This window comes from Schistocerca gregaria, chromosome 2 (assembly GCF_023897955.1).
Source record: "Schistocerca gregaria isolate iqSchGreg1 chromosome 2, iqSchGreg1.2, whole genome shotgun sequence".
NCBI lineage: Eukaryota > Metazoa > Arthropoda > Insecta > Orthoptera > Acrididae > Schistocerca > Schistocerca gregaria.
Window position 1 is genome coordinate 608,517,229 of NC_064921.1, and position 6,115 is coordinate 608,523,343.

Sequence of the window (6,115 nt, forward strand, 5' to 3'; positions counted from 1 at the left end):
GTAATCATCCTAGCCAAACGATTTCAATTTATGACATACCTAGCATCGTGAACACAGCTTTTCCGCTTGCAATAACCCCATCCAACATCACCGCAGGGATTAGAGTAAGCGGGATTTGCCCTTTCAATCCTGACATATTTCATGAATTCGACTTCCTGGCATCATCTGTCACTAATCGCCCGCCTCCTGACGGTACCCAGACTGTGAATACTGGCGTTGTAACCGATCCTCTCCTCAATATAGTCCTTCCATCTTGTCCTCCACTGATGCACCTACTCCAAGAACACCATCATCGTCCCGAATTGTAACACCAGAAGAAATTCGCCCTTTTCTAAGAGCAGGCCCACGAAAGCTGTCTAACAGTGGCAGGAAAAAGAGAAGACAGGCAAAAGGGCTGCAACTCAAAAAAAGAGGAAGGGAAAAAGTTCTTGGGGAAATGATTCAGAAATGAAGGAATCTGGAGACGAAACGTCAGATATAATAAGCTGTGCTGATTCTGAGGATAGCCTCGATTTCCCTCTAAGTAAAGACATTGAAGAGGAATATGAGCGTAATTCTCCACCATCCTGAGAATGCCCACCAACACCGACCGCTAAAGAGAATAGGATGAATGCAGTTCAAGAAGACAATTCGAAGCAGTATTATGGTGAAGTCTTAGTGCACGTCTGTATGCTAGAAAGATATTGGAAATTGACCGTGATGAAATATTTGCTTCCACAATGGTGACAGAAAAGAAATTTTGGAGATGGTCTGACGTTCCTGACTCGATTTGGTATAACAGAATAAAAAATTGTGCGAAAACTAAAACCACCAGTTCAAGTGAGCAATCGAGCTACTTTCTTGGTGGACATGAAGTTCTGATTCTATAATTTCGTTGCTATTTTTTATTTTATTATCATGTAGCCTTTCTACGTCCATTTACTGACTTAATTATATTTTAATATTGTTGCCATTTTGACAGAAAGTAATACAAAATGTACTAGCAAATGAAAGATCTGAAAGTAAGAAAGTGTCCACACCATTTGTCCTTCATATTGTATTGATATAAAAGTGTCTTAGTTACTAACTTGTGTTTATTCCTCAGAACCTGTTAACAAATTCCAACTTCCCCAGCACGTGTGCCAACTTGTCCCGCATGTGGGGTAAACTGGCGTAGATGTAATGTTTTAGTAAACTTCTTTTTTCGGATTCAGCATGGAATTCTAACAAGGGAACCTCCCCATCGCACCCCCCTCAGATTTAGTTATAAGCTGGCACAGTGGATAGGCCTTGAAAAACTGAACACAGATCAATCGAGAAAACAGGAAGAAGTTGTGTGGAACTATGAAAAAAATTAATAAAATATACAAAATGAGTAGTCCATGCCAACATAGGCAACATCAAGGAGAACGTGAGCGCAGGAGCGTCGGGGGCCCGTGGTTACCGTGAGTAGCTGCGGAACGACAAATCCTTGGTTTGAGTCCTCCCCCGACTGAAAATTTTACTTTCTTTATTTTCGCAAAGTTATGATCTGTCCGTTCGTTCATTGACGTCTCTGTTCACTGTAACAAGTTCAGTGTCTGTGTTTTGCGACCGCACCGCAAAACCGTGCGATTAGTAGACGAAAGGAGGTGCCTCTCCAATGGGAACCGAAAACATTTGATCGCAAGGTCATAGGTCAACCGATCCCTCCACAGGAAAGGACGTCTGATATATTCTATACGACACTGGTGATTGCATGTGCGTCACATGACAGGAATATGTTGTCGGCCCACCTAACTTGTACACTTGGCCAATGGGTAAAAAGATTCTTCTACCTTGCCCGATTTAGGTTTTCTTGTGGATGTGACAATCACTCCCAAAAAAGTGATGAAAACATAAGAGCTTGTCACATAAACTGAAAATAAAAAAATTAAACTTTTCACTCGAGGGAAGACTTGAACCGATGACCGTAGCTGCTCTCGCTAACCACGGGACCACGGTGCTCCTAGACTCTCACTGTCCTTGATGTTGCCTATCTTCGAATGGACTACTCAGTTTGTATATTGTACTAATTTTTTTCATAGTTCCACACAACTTCTTTCTGTTTTCTCGATTGATCTGTGTTCAGTTTTTCAAGGCATATCCACTGTGCCAACTTATAACTAAATCAGAGGGGGGTGCGATGGAGAGGTTCCCTTGTAAGTTATATTTTCATCACTAGTAAATAGCCAAGGGATACCACTATCTGCAGCATCGATCATATAAGCGGAAAGAACTATAGGAAAAGATAGAAAAATCGTAAAGTAAAAACTAGCCCCGGTCTCCCATATGGAAAGTGTACTCTTTTTCGGGTTCCAAAATACGGCAAACATAGTCGCAGGGTCCACATTTGAGGTGCTGTGACGTACGCCCCAGGTTCGGCGAGGTAGTCGCGGGTCCCTGCCCCCAGCCGTCCAGAGCAGAGGCTTTCCCGTCCCGTCCCGCATGGCGGGTCACGTGACCCAGCTGGTCTCATTTGGCGGCACGCGACCCGCAGCCCGCAGCCGCCTCTCCACCAACGCCGTTCCCTGCAACAGCTCGTCAGATAAATGGCCGCACGTGGTCACCGGTCCAGGGGGTTGCTTTCTTCGATTCAGGGTGCTTTTCACACACCTCCAACCGAGACAAGAAATCAGTGAACAGGATTGGCCCTGTGGCGCAACGGATAACGCGTCTGACTACGGATCAGAAGATTCCAGGTTCGAATCCTGGCAGGGTCGTTCTATTTTTTCCCTTCGGCACTACACTTCAGCATGTCCATTCAAAAAACTTGTCAGTAAAAATACGAGAAACTGAGAACTTTCGTGACTGGTTAACTGATAAAACTAGAACAAATCGAAATTTTAAATTGTACCTTTAAATGGAAATGTATAAGGGGCAGTCAACGAAAATGAGAGACAGAAGAAAGTAATTAAACTGTTTATTATTTCAACAGTAACTGCCGTAACCCTTAATGCATTTATTCCATAGTAACACTATATGGTCAATGCCTTCATGGAGTTTCGTCTGCATCTACATAACAACTCTGCAATTCAAAATTAAGTGCCTGGCAGAGAGTTCATCGAACCACCTTTTTAATTACTTCTCTACTGTTCCACTTTCGAACAGCGCGCTGGAAAAATGAACACTTAAATCTTTTTGTGTGAGCTCTGATTTCTATTATTTTTTTTATGATGATGATTCCTCCATATGTAGGTGGGTGCCAACAAAATATTTTGACACTCTGAGTAGAAAGTTGGTGATTGAATTTCATGAGAAGGTCCTGCCGCAGCGAAAAACACCTTTGTTTTAATGATTACCACCCAAATTCGTTTATCATATCCGTGGCACTCTCTCCCCTGTTTCGCCAAAATGCAAGACAAGCTGCTCTTCTGTAAACTTTTTCGAAGCCCTCCGTCAGTCTATCTGATTTCTCTGCCTCGTGATGACTGGGTGTTGTGTGATGTCCTTAGGTTAGTTAGGTTTAAGTAGTTCTAAGTTCTAGGGGACTGATGGGAAGTCCCATAGTGCTCAGAGCCAATCTGTCTGATGAGGATCCCATATCCCACAGCAGAAATTGTAAATTTGTGGTAAGATCTTATGGGGCCAAACTGCTTAGGTCATCGGTTTCTAAGCTGAAACACTGCTCAATCTAACTTAAACTAACTTACGCTACGGACAACTCACACACCCATGCTCGAAGGAGGATTCGAACCTCCGACGGCGGCAGCCGCGCGGACCGTGACAAGACGCCAGAAAAAATGGTTCAAATGGCTCTGAGCAATATGGGACTAAAATCGGAGGTCATCAGTCCCCTAGAACTTAGAACTACTTAACCCTAACTAACCTAAGGATATCACACACATCCATGCCCAAGGCAGGATTCGAACCTGCGGCCGTAGCAGTCGTGCGGTTCCGGACTGAAGCGCCTAGAACCGCTCGGCCACCGCGGCCGGCCAAGACGCCCGAGACCGCGCTGCTACCCCGAGCGGCCCACAGCAGAACTCCGGAAGAGGACGGACAAGTGTAGTGTGCACACTGTCTTTAGTACACGTGTTACATTTTTTTAAGTGTTCTGCTAATAAATCGCAGCTTATGCTTTGCTTTCCCCACAACCTTATCTGCGTGATCGTTCCAGTTTAATAGTAAGCCCCAAGTATGTAGTTGAGTTAACGGCCTTTTGGTTCATGTGTTTTATCCTTCCTTTTAGTACTCACACTTTTCATGATTTAGAGTCAATTGCCGCTTTTCGCACCATACTGATATCTTGATAAATCGTTTCGAAAGTTTTTTTTTATCATCTAATCGCTTTCTACGACGGTAATTGACAGCATCATTTGCAAACAATCTAAGAGGGCTGTTCAGACTGTCTCCTAAATCAGACCAGGAACAACAGAGGACCTATAGCACTTCCTTGCGGAATGCTAGATGTTATTTCTGTTTGACTCGATGGCTTTCCGCCAGTTGTTACGAACTGTGACCTTTCTGACAGGAAATCACGAATCCAGTCACACAACCGAGACGATGCTCCTTAGGCAGGCAAATTAATTAGAAGTCGCTTGATAGGAACGGTGTCAGTCTAAAAATATGGAATCATATTGACGTTCCCTGTTGATAGCACTCATTATATCGTGAGAATAAATAGCTAGTTGTGTTTCACAAGACACAGACGAATCGAGTTCTATTGTCAAACCAATTCTGTGAATGAAGCCGTATTGTCCTTTACGGTCATGCCAACACAATGGTGTTTATCGCAAGTAGAGGTCGCTTTCCGTAATCTGATGTTTGCTCGTTGTTGCATATGATCTTCTACTCATTGATTCCACACACACAAGTAAAAGTAAGCATAAATGTAAGGCCGCTGTGGCCGAGCGGTTCTAGGCGCTTCAGTCTGGAACCGCGTGACCACTACTTTCGCAGGTTCGAATCCTGCCTCGGGCATGGATGTGTGTGATGTTTTTAGGTTAGTTAGGTTTAAGTAGTTCTAAGTTCTACGGGATTGATGATCTCAGATGTTAAGTTCTATAGTGCTCAGAGCCATTTGAACCAAGTAGGTTTTTGTGTAGAAAAATTAAAAGAAGAATGAAATTGTGAAAATGCGGCGGTTATATCGTGTGCAAGATGCCGAGAAAGTTACTGCTTCTACAACCACATCTATATGTACATACATCCTCCGCAAGGCACCGCATGGTAGGGGGTACTTTGTACGATACGATGAATATTACCCCACCTCATGTAAATTATAACCTGTAAAGAAATGGCAGTATCTCATTTTATAAACGAAGTTCTCGGGTACTCGTTACATTTCCTTCCTGAAAATTTATTTGCTGTCTTAAATATTCTTTGCTTTTCCTTTTCACGCCTTTTATGGGGATATTAATAAATATAATATAGACCCAAATAGCATTATTTCGATTTATTTGCAATGTAAATCAAGTAAAAATTCGAAATTGAAGAAAAGTTTCCGGAAAGGGACTCGACACATCGACCCTCGGATTACTGTTCTGTACTTTTTCTGATGCACCAATCGCTGCCGGGACCTATGTTATCATAAGTGGCACGTGCATCGTCCGACCAGCGCCAAAAAAATATGCTATTGTTTCTAAAAGCTCGGCCATCTGGAGGCCCCACTTGTGTCACTTTTGTTTCTGGCGAAGCATTGCGTTTGACCATAAATATTGACGAAACCGGCGATTACGAGTAGGCATGGTCCCCTTATTACTCTCTTCCGCCATCATCCCCCTGGTGAACTAACGCTTCGTCTCTAATGATCTCGAGGATAAATTGTTCTTTCTCACAAAGTAAACTACTTATATGTCGTTACAGCACAATGGGTTTTAATAATAGTTAAACCAAGACATCAAAATTTAGTATGTAGGCCTATATAACTGAAAATGTCACTAGTGGGGTTTCCTTTCATACTGAATAAGCTGAGTCTTGGTGTTTATCGGTGGAGATCACCATGAGCCAAATCACGGATCCTGTGTTATAAGAAGCAGATTCGAAGGCAGTTTGTTGCATTCGCTGTCCTGCATAAAACCATGACTTCCGAAGACCATACAAGGGACACGCTGTAATGAATAAGGAGATGTCTATCTCGTACTCAGGCAGTGCGTAAGCTTCTGACCATGTTTCA

At 43.1% G+C, this 6,115-nt stretch overlaps 1 non-coding gene across 1 annotated transcript; it reads left to right on the forward strand.

The window, feature by feature from the left end:
* Nucleotides 1-2,647: 2,647 nt before the first annotated feature.
* Trnar-acg (transfer RNA arginine (anticodon ACG)) lies at nucleotides 2,648-2,720 on the forward strand. Its single transcript has one exon. It is a non-coding gene; the product is annotated as a tRNA-Arg (tRNA).
* The last annotated feature ends 3,395 nt before the right edge of the window (nucleotides 2,721-6,115 follow it).